Source organism: Dermacentor variabilis, chromosome 3 (genome assembly GCF_050947875.1).
Source record: "Dermacentor variabilis isolate Ectoservices chromosome 3, ASM5094787v1, whole genome shotgun sequence".
Lineage (NCBI taxonomy): Eukaryota > Metazoa > Arthropoda > Arachnida > Ixodida > Ixodidae > Dermacentor > Dermacentor variabilis.
In genome coordinates this window covers 231,531,071-231,545,133 of record NC_134570.1, presented here as the reverse complement: position 1 = coordinate 231,545,133, position 14,063 = coordinate 231,531,071, and the positions used below count along the sequence as shown (strand labels likewise).

The 14,063-nt window shown below is 45.4% G+C and overlaps 1 long non-coding RNA gene across 1 annotated transcript; it reads left to right on the top strand.

Moving 5' to 3' along the window:
- The first annotated feature begins 4,658 nt into the window (after positions 1–4,658).
- On the top strand, positions 4,659–6,879 carry LOC142574436 (uncharacterized). The gene is made up of 3 exons (XR_012826535.1): positions 4,659–4,914; positions 5,746–5,844; positions 6,842–6,879. It is a non-coding gene; the product is annotated as an uncharacterized LOC142574436 (long non-coding RNA).
- The last annotated feature ends 7,184 nt before the right edge of the window (positions 6,880–14,063 follow it).

The following is a 14,063-nucleotide window of genomic DNA, read 5'->3' as shown; positions in this document are numbered from 1 at the left end:
GCGGCTCCGCGATGCGTGAAAAATCCTTGAGAAAGCGCCAATCGTACGCACACATGCCAAGGAATCTGCGTACTGCCTTCTTGTCGATTGGCTGCTGGAACATTGCGATGGCAGCTGTCTTCTGCGGGTCGGAGCGTACTCCAGATTTGCTGATCACGTGGCCAAGGAATAGAAGCTCATCGTAAGCGAAGCGACACTTTTCCGGCTTCAGAGTGAGCCCTGATGACTTGATGGCCTCTAATACTGTCGCAAGCCGCTTAATGTGATCGTCGAAATTTCCGTCGAAGACGACGACGTCATCCAAATAAACAAGACATGTTTGCCACTTCAATCTTGCTAAAACCGTGTCTATCACGCGCTGGAACCTTGCAGGCACCGAGCACAGTCCAAATGGCATAACCGTGAACTTATAGAGGCCGTCTGGCGTAATGAAGGCGGTTTTTTCGCGATCCCTTTCGTCGACTTCTATTTGCCAGTAGCCAGGCTTCAGGTCCATCGATGAGAAGTATTTAGCATTGCAGAGCCGATCCAACGCGTCGTCTATCCGTGGGAGGGAGTGCATACATCTTTCTTCGTGATTTTGTTCAGTCGACGATAATGGACGCAGAAACGGAGGGTTCCCTCCTTTTTCTTCACTACAACAACTGGAGGCACCCACGGGTCGTCGCGCAGCATATCGTCGACTTGTTGTCTTATAGCTTCGCGTTCTCGCGTCGAAACTCGGTAAGGGCTCTGGCGGAGTGGTCGAGCGCACTCTTCGGTCATTATGCGATGCTATGCTTCTGGCGTTTGTCGAATCCTCGACGACGCCGAAAAGCAGTCTTTGTATCGTCCAAGCAGACTTCTCAACTGTTGCTGCTTAATCACGGGGAGACTTGGACTTATGTCGAAGTCTGGCTCGGGCACTACACTCGTCGGGGTAGATGCGACAGGATCCGAGAGGACAAACGCATCACTGGTTTCCTGAATTTCCTCGATGTATGCGATTGTCGTGCCCTTGTTGATGTGCTTGAACTCCTGGCTGAAGTTTGTCAGCAACACTTTCATGTTTCCTCCGTGCAATCGATTGATCCCTCTTGCGACGCAAATTTCACGGTCTAGCAGTAGACGTTGGTCACCTTCGATGACGCCTTCTACGTCAGCGGGTGTTTCGGCGCCAACCGAAATAACAATGCTGGAGCGAGGCAGGATGCTCACTTGATCTTCGAGCACACTCAAGACGTGGTGACTACGAGGGCTCTCCGGCGTTATCGTTTGATTTTCCGACTGCGTTATTGACTTCCACTTTAGGTCGGTGATTGCGCCGTGTTGGTTCAGGAAGTCCATGCCGAGAATGACGTCTCGTGAACACTGTTGCAGGCTAACGAAGGTGGCAGAGTAAGTCCGGTCATGAAGGGAAATTCTTGCCGGGCAGATCCCAGTCGGCGTGATGAGGTGTATTCTAGCGTTCCGAATTAACTGGCCTTCCCATGCAGTCTTAACTTTCTTCAATTGGGCTGCGATGGGCCCACTCATGACGGAGTAATCGGCTCCTGTGTCTACTAAGGCGGTGACTGCGTGGCCGTCGAGAAGCACGTCGAGGTCGGTGGTTCTTTGTCTTGCGTTACAGTTAGGCCTTGGCGTCGGATCACGGCTGCGTCGCGTCCACCTGTGGCTGGTACGTGGCGCCGTGTGGTGGTCTTTCGTCAGTGTGTTCTTTCCTGCCAGACTTCGTCGGGACGGCGGTGTGTCGTCGTTATGTCGTCGAGATAGTCTTTTCGGCGTCTTCGTCGGCGGCGGAGGATCTTCGTAAGTTCCATGAACTGCAACCGTACCTCCATCGGTTGCTGCTTTTAGTTTTCCGGATATGAGCTGACGGACCGGCCCCGGGCTGGGCCAGCGTATGGTCGGCGCTGCAGCGACAGGTAGCGGCCTGGTGACGGCGTACACACTAAACATTTTTACACCCTTATGGGTGTTGAGAGGGGCGCTTTCTGCATTTACACCCACGTCCACACCTTTTCAGCACCCTTTTTGGTCAAAACACCCTATCACAAGGGTGTATACCACACATAAGGTGCGACTTTGCTAGAAGAAGGGTGTTAAATCAGCGACTGAAGGGTGTTGAACGCATTGATGCATAAACCTAAGTAACGTGTACACGTCCACGCATTGAGCAAGGTGTGTATGTATTGCATTTTTAATGCGAAAGCATTTTATGGACTTTCAGGTAGGAAAGATGGCGTTCTACGCAACAACCATCCATACGGGACCCTGCTCATGCCAATGTTGTCATTTCCCTTGAAAGCATTCAGAACCGCGCCGCCCTTTTATTCTCTCAAATTATTTACGTCATTCTAGCGTCACGTCCATGAAAAGAACACTAGGTCAATCTGACCTTTGGTTACGTCGTAGGTACCTTCTTCTCTGTATTTTTCATAGAATATGGTACTTTAACCCTTCTCTTAAAGAAAATATTTTCACCCCACCAAGTTATATCTCGTCTCGCATGGACCATCGACACAAAATTCATGTGCCATTCTTCCTTTTTGCCAAGAACAGCCACTGAATGGAACCGCCTTTCCGCCTCCACAGTCTCAATTTGTGACACCACTAATTCAACATCGCTGTTCAAAGTGTCTAACAGTTTGATTTTCCATTCTTGCCCTGCACTGCAAATATTGTATACTTTCACCCCTTCTTTCTGTTCTATCTACTAGGCCTTGAAAGTATGTAAAATAAAGCAATAAAATGTGACGTCATCAGCGTCTTGTATGACGTCAGTAGTGATACAGAAGGTAGTAAATAGAACAACGTTAATTACGAGCAATTATGGGTCAATAATGTGTATTAGGGTGGAATATATTCGGTTAAGGTTCGTACAAACTGTAGCAAGGTGGATTGCGGCAGATGAAGGTAGAATTGTAAAGGACACGTGACAATGTAGGACGTATCACGGTCACGTGGTAATTGCAAGTGTACATCCATGAAGTCATTAAGTTTTCGCATTCCTAAGTGACTGTCGATCTTTTTCTAGGATTCTGATGTTACTGGCATGATGGCCACTCCAAAATGTATCATTGAGAAAATGTACGCACTTTCACTTACAATTTAATTATCACTATATTTTGTGCTCACGATTATATTATCATGCAATCAAACACTTCTAAGACAAACTGCAATAGCAGAATGAAAACGCGCGAGCAACTTGCACAATTCTGCACGAATGTTTCGGTGTCCTTAAAAGCCCAACAAAAAGTGGCGAAATTAAAGAAGCTGTGTGGATACATTGCTGAACAAACAGGGACATGCTATTAGACGAGCCTCTGCTGTACAATGGCATCAACGCACAATATGCTTGGTGAAGCCATAACGAAGACATTTAAAGCGGCGAGATCACGCTGGAAGTTCTCAAATCCGAATCTCCACGTACCTTGCCTAAGTTATTCAGAGTTTTACTAAGCTGCTGGTCTGCTTTCTAAGCGCATCCTCGGACACAGTTTGTAAGGCTCAGCCTATATATTAGGGGCTGGTGTCGTCAAAGCTGTAATTGCTTATCCACAGCATACGCTCTTACAAACACATTCTTTAGTCGCCTCATGAATGCTTACGCGTCGCTGTCGCACGACCAAGATGTGAGGGTCTTTATCGAGCGAGGATATCGCTGTAACTACGCTGTGAGCTCGCAAGGTTGCTTCGTTCGGACCCAGCAAATAATCTAATCGCACCAGCAGAAGAGCACCGATCGTCTCGCTCACGGTCCCCATTTGTGTACTGTACCCTCAGTCATGCAGCACAGACTGCGCCCCCCCCCCCAAAAAAAAATGCTCGGCACAAAACGTAGTAACAACTACCCGCCTCACCGCTCTAGTTGCGGACCAGACCGAAGCAGCAGCAACATAGAGTTTCTCACTATAACACCTAGAGGGTAATCTGGCGCCACCGTCTATGGGAGTTTCTTAAGGGGGCACCGTGCCGTCATGGAATCACGGTATATGTGTCTGCGAGGCTCGTGTTGGCTGGTGTTGTAAGAGGCTTCGTCTAAAACGTGGATATGGCTACGCAAATAATGCTTTCTCAAAGTAAAATCTTCATAAAATGTTTCCATTCACGCATATTACATCTTTACTCACCCACGATGCATGACCAAGCGAAGAAAAGCAAGAACAGACGACCAACTGTTTCAAAGCGAGCGCGAACCTTGTCGTCTGTCCTACAACTTTAGAGGCCCGCTGATACTTTTTACGTAACATGTAGTCGTACACACAATAACAAGTTCTCATAGTTAAACAAAACATGTTTTCACGTAATAATAAAGCTAAAACAGCTTTTTACGTGCTGTTCTAGTAGAAAATGAATCATTGTGACAGACGGAACGGTACTTGCCAAGCGCGTGTTCAAGGTGTCCTGTCTCTACGAGAACGATGCCAATCCGAATCCACAATATACCGGCATTCCCATGCATACCACAGCGCAGCAGCGCCAGATTCCCCTCTAGGTAATGTAGTGAGAAACTCTGAGTAGCAAACAGGCGGCCATACGAGCAAGCAAACCTGTCAGAATAAACGTTCAATTTGCGCGGCCGCCCCCTGCCCAATGAAAAGCGACCGGAAGTGACGAGAGGACGCTGTACAGTCACATGCCGTCACTTCGGCGCGTGGCAGGACGGGAAGGCGGAAGCTACGCCATTATTGCATTCTCTCGCTACATGAAATGCGTTCGCGTCTCGCGCTGTGCGAAATAATTTTACACGTGTGATTAGTTTTGTGCGCGGTGTAGAAAAAGGTGTGGCCCGTTCTTTGTGTGTTACTCGTGCTCCACTTCAAAGCAAAGCGTTCGTACGCACTGGAAGATGGATCCACGGACGCTGAGACGAGCAGTTGCAATGTGCCCTGTGTCGGCGGTCGGTAGTACTGCCATAATGGGAATTTTCAGGCAAGTGCCCATTTATTTGGTATTTCTTTGGTGGGTTACGTGTTTTTGTTCGCTCTAGAAGTTTCTTACTGTGATCTCGTAGCATAATTCACTAATGTAAGAGGAAGAGCAGCTGCACTCCTAGTAGGGCAAGTTAACTACCTCGATCGCGCCCCTTATATCGGGCGCGGTGCGCCTGCATAGTTACGCTTTGTTTCTCAGCGCTTGAACGTTCGTAGATGTGATTCTTTTGTGCGTTCCGCGTGGCTTCTTGTAATGTGGTCGACCACTTTTGCGTCGCGTAGAAAAAGGACGACTGACTTTGCCACCTTTCGAAAGAACTGGCGCGGTATTGGTTCTCCCTGATGCAGTCGCGTGCTGCGGTTGCTGCTTGCCGGGCGCCTTTAGCATGTTTTCGGCTCGTTTTGTCTGTGCATGTGTGCGTGCTCCCGCTCGGCTCGATTCGTGTGTGTGCGTGCGCTCAGCTCGCTTTGTGTGCGTGCGTGCGTGCGTGTGTGCGTGCGTGTGTGTGTGTGTGTGTGTGTGTGCGCGCGCGCGCGTTCTGTACATGCCGGTTTGTATGGGCCGGCGTGCTTGCGTGTGTCTAGTGCGTACGTGTTTTGTGAGCTTGTTTCTGTGTGGGTCGCTGTGTGTGCGTGCACGTGATAGCGTGTCTGCCTGCATGTATGTGTGCTTGTTTGTGTTTATCAATGTGCGCGTGCGTGCTTTTGTGTCTGCGCTTTGAGAGTGCGTATATTTGTGTGTGCGCGAGTGCGTTTTGTGTGCGTGCATATGTATTGCATAAGGCCGGTAGAGTTTTACTCGCAATAAAAGTCATCCAATTTGGTGCAGCGAGTGTTGCCGCCTGAAACCCGAGTTTGATTTCAAGCCAACCTGGACAACTGCTGTATGAGGCGCCGTTTCTCAGGAGGATCAGTGGGAAGGCGTCAGGTATACGCTTCCTCCTTTTTCCCTCCTCTGCCCTGATGAATTGATATCCTTGATTGTTATTCTAAAGGGAACGTTACATCCAGAGCATAAATAAATGATTAAGAAATCTGGTAGTGTGTTTCACCATTACACTAATTCTGATCTTAAAGACGTGAATTTCCCATTAGCCCACATTTCCGTTGATACAGACAACCGCTGAAATTGTGAACAGCAGGTTATTCGAGACGTCCTACGTTTATAGCAATTGTCCTCAGGAGCTCTAATGAATTTTGAAAATTTGGAGTGTTGTTGTTGTGCTTTAGAGGTATCATATGCAAGCTTTAGGTCTTTCCTGGTAGTTTGCATGCCCTTCGAGAGCTGTCGCCTATAGCCCTATTGAAATTCGTAACTACAGTTTGGAGAACTGGGGAAGCTGGAAGGCTTGTACTGGCTCTTGAGAAAGTGTTTAAGCTGGAAGTGTAGGTTGAGGAGTTTGGGGTTAGTCACACGAAGGCTTTTTTATGCCTTAGCAGTAGGAGTGTCAAAGGATAAAAAATGCAATGTGTCAAGCATGGGAAGCTGCTTATGTGGCAGAGGCTTGTGTGTTTGTTGTGTGTGCGTGTGTGTGTGCGCGCGCGCGCATGCATGCGTGCGTGTATGTGAATTCGCTCCTCACAAGGGAGTGTGTGTGTAAGTGAGCTACTTCTTTGCTGGTGCTATTTGCCAAAAATTGGGGGGAAAACACAATGATCAATATAACTTGAAATAATAAGCTATGCAAAGCATGCTGGCAGAGTAGCAACAGCAGCATATAAGCATACAAACGTGCAGCTGTGTGACAATGTTAATGCATGACTGCAACATCTGGAAGGAAGCTTGCTTCTTTTTCAGTAAGCAGCACAAAGTCCATATTTTTTGCTTTTCTCGTGCAAATCAAAACGAGGCTCATTGCCAGTGATCTTGTCTTTCATTCTATTAGCAGTTGTTTATCTTGAACTTAGAGCGTTGTATCTCGCAGGTCATGCAGATGATAGCAGCAATTTCACAATGCCCAGCTTTAGTGCCCTCCATCAAGAGCAAGCCACTTGCGTTCGCCTTCAGGCAGATAGATGGTTGATGTCTTCTAGGAAGCAGTTGGGAAGACAACATTATAAGTAGATATAGGTGCGAAGTTTAAAATAGTAAGTCAAGTTATAATTTAAAACTCTGAGGCTCCTTGGCGGCCTAAGCTTGATATTATGTGCAGTTGTGTGTGTTTTTAAATATTGCCGATTGTACTGCATACTGCAGGTATGGTTGCTGATCCAAAGCATACACTTGCATTTTCTTGGCCTTTCATAATTAGAATTTTCTTTGTGCAAGAATATTCACAGACTGGAGCATTCCAGCATGATATTCTTTATTGTGCATTCAGTGCTAATTTCGTATGACCTTCCTGCTACCAATGTTTTTGCAGGAAAGGAATATTTCTTTACTCTATGCAATGAGCTTGTTATTTGCTCGTTGCATTACTCTGCTACCTTTAATTTAATCCCGTATAATTCTCAAAACCTTAAAATTTCAGCTGTTTTTATTTCAAATACAATATCAAAATGCACCGGATTGCAATCTAGACTGCAAGGGATTTGAAGAAATTACAAGAAACTAGGACCTCTCATGGGTGTTAAAAAACATTTCCGCAGGCATTGCGCCTATTTCTTGTACTGAGCTAGCTGCTCATGAATATTGCAAGCATATGTCATTTCACACAGTTTTGCATGATATAGTAGGCCTATCATTGTCACTAAGCACAACCTTTCCTCATTTGCATCATGAAAATCTGCCTCATGCTTAATTTGGGACAAGTCTTGAAAAATGAATGTTTCATAATTTTGAAACTACACAAAGTATTGGTTTGGGCTTGGCAGTTTTCAGACAACTTGACCATGTTGAACCTAGCCATTACAAGATGAGAAAAAAAAACATGCACAGGAGGACTCATTCAATCAAATGCAATGCTGTGGTGATTTTCCATGTGGAAAAACGTACTTTTAGGCGGGAGAGGGTGGGTAGCCAATTTGCAACCATAGCGACTCATGCGGGTAGTGGCAACACAGGATGAGAAATGGTTGTGGCTCTGAGGTTCATTGAATATGGACACTTATATACAATTCCCAAAGATCATAAGTTTATTTAAACTTATGATCTTTGGGAATACTACTTGTCACCATATCGCCAAGCTAACCCATTGAAAGAAAGGGGCCTGCTCTAAGGAAAATAGTTAACACATGCTAAATTTTCAAGGAAAGTATGCTGAAATGTCAGTTCTTACGAAATTATTAAATAAGAAATACACAATAAATTTCAGTATACAGAAATGTTCTAATAAACTGCATTGGAGAGTTGGAGATTGTTGGGCCGGATGCAGGTATTGCGGGCAAATGAGAATGCCAGTGGGGGTTCCCTCATTTTCATTTTGTGTGCACTCTCTGTAAAACTACTCTTCGTCTCCTAGTGTAATAATGTTGTGTAAAACAGCCATTTTTTAATGTCTTGTGCATGTCAGTCTTAATGTGCCATATCCCGTAAGGTTCTCAGCTGCAGTACTTATAAAGTGTAATGCAGGGATATATTGCATATTTCATGTCAATTTATATTAAGGTCACATACACACTCTTGGACAAATGTCTGTTGAGAGATGTCATTGGTAGTGCCATTAAATTTAGTTCACTCTTATTTTCTATGGTGAAAAGGCTACTGTAAATTTATTTGCTTTTGCTGCTGTATGTGCCTAGTGTTCAAAGTGACATAGTGGTTTAGTGTTCACAGTAAATGCAATTCCTAAATTTGCAAAATAAAAATTTCTCCTACCTTTCACCTGTCTTGCCCAGTTGCCTGAGCTGTGCATTGTTCGCAGTCACATTAAGTTTGTTACTTTCAGGAGCTTGTTGCCTTATCAAATTTTCCACAGTGTACATGTGTAATTGCACAGACTGAACTCTCATGATTCTCTTCTTATTTTGCTAATGCAGGACGCAAGATTCCAGCAATGCCATGCGCTGCATTTATTGGTCAAGATGCTCAGAGAATGGAGTCCCTGCACCTCGTGGTTAACCGTGAACATTTTTTTCTCTTGGCAAGCTAAACGTAATTTGCTGCATCAATTGCATTTTTTCAGCTCAGATGTGTACTATATTTTTCTAATTTTGAATCAATTAATATTCACTGTGCAGTATAAAAAATGATGTACAGTGGGAAGGACAAGGACTGCGAGAGATGACATACACTGCGCTGACTTCCAACAATATTTTATTGTGTTGCCACATAGTGTGTTTATACACGAGGGGTCATGGGGGGGCGCAGAAAATGAAAGGCAGTCACAAGGGGTGTTCTAACAGCAAGTCAATGTACTAAGAAGATGGTCACGAAAAAAAAATCACAATCTCTATCTGTGGAGATACAAGACTTCACTAGGGGTCAGCGTGATAGAGGGGGAAGTAACGCACACACTACCCAATTTCCTGGTGCAATCAGCTTCAATAATGTACCGGGTGAGCTGTGTCTTGCTAGAACTTGCGTATCTTCAAAGAGGGGCATGCAGCGGCAGTCCCGGCAATGAATGCCCAAGTGGCCTTGAACAGTGTTATGGACGTTATAGTGCACTCTTAAACGATCATTTAGGCACCTGCCTGTCCGTCCAACGTATTTACTGCCTCAAAACAGGGGAATATGGTAAACCACATTCGGTGCACATATCGCAAAATCTTTTCTGTGCCTGACAGAGCAAGAACTCTTGACGCGATTTAGGCGCGTTTACATGCTTACAGAGCTTTGCCAGCTTTTCCGGGGCTGAGAAAAGACTAGAATTCCTGGAGGTTGCCGAATCCTTATTTAGCCTATCGGAGACATCATGCACATACGGTAGCATTGCGAACCTATATCTTCCAACCGGCTGGTTCCTTGACTGTGCTCATCACGTTTTGTGCCCTTCGGAAGCTGTTCCGCTATGGCTGAAATTAAGGCCAAAGGATAGCCAGCCCAAGAAAGGTGATCAACCTGTGCAGCTATACTATCTTGCATTTCATGTGAGCAAGATTTATTGAGGCTGTTAATAAGGCAAAACTTCACAATACCTCGTTTAACAAGCTTTGAATGTGCAGAGTTAAAGGGCAAGAGTGACTTCTTACTTCTCGGTTCAAAGCACTAGCACACCTGTTTGTTTTCAAGGCACTGCCTGAGATCTAGAAAGCGCAAAGAATCAATGGGGACCTCATCTGTTAGTTCTAGAGGCTGCAGTTCTTAAAGATCTCCAAGTCTCCCAAAGCAGCAGGCTCTAAAGCGTGATCAGTGCAATCAATAAATACCAAGTAGTCGTCCACAAACCTGCACACTTTGACAACATGAGACGCATCCAGGTGACCTTGAATGTTTCAATCATGATTAGCTAGATAAATATCAGTGGCGGCGCCAAGCATGATCCTTCACAATATACAAATAAATGGTGTTTGTATAGGATCATGCCTCACGCCGCAACTATGTGATATTTATCTAGCTCATGATTTCGATATTGAAGGTCACCTAGTGCATCTCCTGTCGAAGTGTGCAGGTTTGTAAATGGCTACCTGGTATTTATTGATTGCACTGATCACGCTTTCGAGCCTGCTGCTTCGGGAGTCTTGGAGATGTTTAAGAAAGCCTCTACAACTAGCGCATGAGATCCCCATTGATGATTCCTCGCGCTTTGTAGATCTGAGGCTGGTGCTTCGAACCGAGAAGTAAGAAGTCACTCTTGCCCTTTAACTCTGCACACTCAAACCTCGCTAAATGAGGTATTAAAAGTTTTGCATCCTTAACAGCCTCAATAAATCTTGCTCACACGAAATGCAACATAGTCTTGCTGCACAGGTTGATCGCCTTTCTAGGGTTGACTACCCTTTGGCCTTAATTTCAGCCATAGCGGAACAGCTTCTGAGGGGCACAAACCGTGATGAGCCTGCTCAGTCAAGGAACCAGCCGGTTGAAGGACATCGGTTCGCAGTGCCACCGTATGTGCATGATGTCTCCGATAGGCTAAAAAAGATTCGGCAACCTCCAGGAATCACAGTCCTTTTCTCAACCCCGGAAAAACTGCAAAGCTCTGTAAGTGTGTAAACGCGCCTGGATCGCGTCAGAGTTCTTGCTCTGTCTGGCACAGAAAACGTTTTGAGATATGCGCAACGAATTTGGTTTACCATATTCCCCTATTTTGAGGCATTAAATACGTTGGATGGACAGGTGGGTGCCTAAATGATCGTTTAAGAGTGCACTATAACGTCCATAGCACTCTTCAAGGCCACTTCGGCATCCATTGCCCTGGAACTGGCTGCGTGCCCCTCTTTGAAGATACGGAAGTTTTAGCGAGACACAGGTCGTCCGGGAAATTATAGAAGCAAATTTCACCAGAAAACTGGGTAGTGTGTGCGTTAGTGCCCCCTCTATCACGCTGACCCTAGTGAAGTATTGTATTTCATGAGATAGAAATTATGTTTTTTTTCAGGTGACCACGTGCTTAGTACAATGACTTGCTGTTAGATGCCCCTTGCGACTCATTTTCTGCGCATGCCCGCTCTTGTATACATACACACAATGTGGCAACGCAATAAAATATTATTGGAAGTCAGTGCAGTCTGTCGTCTCTCGCAGACCTTGTAATTCACGCTGTACGTAATTTTTTCTCATTAATTGCCAACTATCCCAAGAAAGCACCTTTTTCAGTATATTTATAATGTTTGATACGACCATTTGCTGGCAAATATTAACAGTGTGATATTTAACTTGATCTTTTACATGACTGCCTGTGTTCTTTTAGTAACCAGAGTATGGCTAATTTATTAAACCATATTTGCTAATTTGCATACTCACATGCTACAGCAAGCCCTAATCTTGTATTATTGCATCTAAGTGCAAATAATTTAGAAATGTACTATGTATTTTAAAACACTGTCCACCTTTCGTGCTCAGCAAAATCGTTTACTCAACAGTGGTTTGCTTTTATCAGGCCTTCTACTGCACTTTGCACCCACACAATAGCAAATGTGGAATATTCACTCTTGATTTATAGTAAAAAAAGAACCTATTTTCAAACTACATATTGTATATGTACCAGTGCCTTCGGGTTACAAGACAAAAATTTATAGAAACTGGAATTGTAGTTAGAAAATCTGCTACACAGCACCTTTAGCACAGAGAACTCTCGTTTCACAAAAGAGGACAAACTATGTAGGCACTAAAAAATTCTACATATTTTTCGTGCTCAAGTAATCTTGTTAGAAAGAGAAAATTAGCAATAATGCTGCTGGCTTAAGCCTCACTTAAAGCACGTCTACGCTTGGAAAGTATTGTTTCAGTTCGAAAAATGTTGGCCAGTTATGCTTATATCGACTTTCCAAACATTTCCTAATGCTTTGCGATTACATTAGCTTACAAAATAACAGGTGCCTTGTGCGTTTGCTCTGCATTTCAATTGCTTCCCTAATTCACCTTTGCGATATCCCTTTTTTTTTCAAGGCATCAAAACTTGAATTTTCTTTCATTGAGCCTTATACTGAAAATTTATTCCTTTATGTGGCCCGAAACACTGCGAGGTCAACTCAGGCTCTTTCAGTGCCGCTAGACATAGTTTCTTCTCTAATAACAGATTTGATCAATACATATATTTTAGATGCCTTTGTGGGAAATGTACATGTTCTTGTAGTTACCGATGTGTTTGGTGATTGTGCATGTTTATATTTCCTGTGATTTATGTATATCTTGTACTCTGTATTGCAGCTTGCAATAAATATATTTCCATTTTTCTTGAAAATGCAGCATATATCGTACCAGTCTGTGTTGCATGTTATGTGGATCTGGAAATCGTGATAACCGTTGGTGTTGATATACATGCTCAAAAGTGACATTTGCTAGGTTGTATTTGTGCAGCAAAGACAGATTTTGCAATATACACCGTGAATTACTAATATGCATGTAATGTGATCCACACGTATAGGTGTGTGTGTGCCCATCGAAGCTTCAAGGCCGGCTGCTCGATGGTGCATTTGGTAGCCGAACTTGAACCTTCGGACACACGCGAGAGTTACGCGTGGGTCGCTGTACATAGTACTAATTGAAGGCGTGTACTGCCGAACCTGCCTTCCATACACACTAGAAATAAAAGGGGTACACCCTTCCAACACCCACATAGATGGGTGTTAATATGGACTTGCACCCCTACACCCTAAATTTATTTTGCTGGACACCCTTCCTCTAGGGTGCTATAATGGCACCCCAACTGTAGGGTGTAGACAACAGCACCCTTAGGGTGTTCGTCTGGCGACAAACTGATTTACACCCTTAAGGGTGTTAAAATGTTTAGTGTGTACGGGATGGTCGTTGAGGCCTCCACTGAGTAGCGGCGGGGTAGTCGGCGATGTCACGCAGGCGTTCACCTTCTCTCGGGCGCTGTGCGTTGATGGCGAAGCCTCGCAATCCCAGGACGCAGTATGGGCATCGGCGGTACACATGGCCGGCTTCGCCGCAGTGGTAGTAGCACAGCGGGCCGTGGTCGGGGGGGGGGGGAGCGAAATGTCTGTCTTCCTCGCGTAGGTGCGCTGGGCGGCGGGTGGTTGCGGAATTGCGGCTTTACAGGGCCCTGGCGCGGTCGCGGAGGGAGACGTTGACGGCGTGCGACGGCGGCGTAAGTCATTACTTCTGGCTGGGGCTGCGGTAGTTGTGGTTGCACCTCAGGAACTCCGAGCCATCGGTGCACCTCTTCTTTCAAGATGTCGGCGATCGAGGCCACTTGAGGCTGCGACGATGGCAAGACCTTGCGCAGTTCTTCGCGCATAATGGCCCTGATGGTCTCGCACAAATTGTCCGTGGCCAGTGATTGAATTCCAGCGTAGTTGGTAGAGTTTGTACGGCGGTTGAATTGCCGGTTCCGCATTTCGAGTGCCTTCTCGATGCTGGTGGCCTCGCGAAGGAACTCTTCTACGGTCTTCGGTGGGCTTCGTATCATTGAGCCGAAAAGTTCTTCCTTCACACCACGCATGAGTAGGCAGATTTTCTTCTCCTCAGGCATATCCGGGTTTGCGTGGCGGAACAGACGGCTCATTTCTTCCGTAAATATGGAAACGTTCTCGTTTGGTAGCTGCACACGGGCGCCCAGCACCACCACCAGATGTCACGTGGTAGTGACTGTGAAGAAAGCAGCCAAACTGAGAAAGAGGAAACTAGCGTTTTATTGG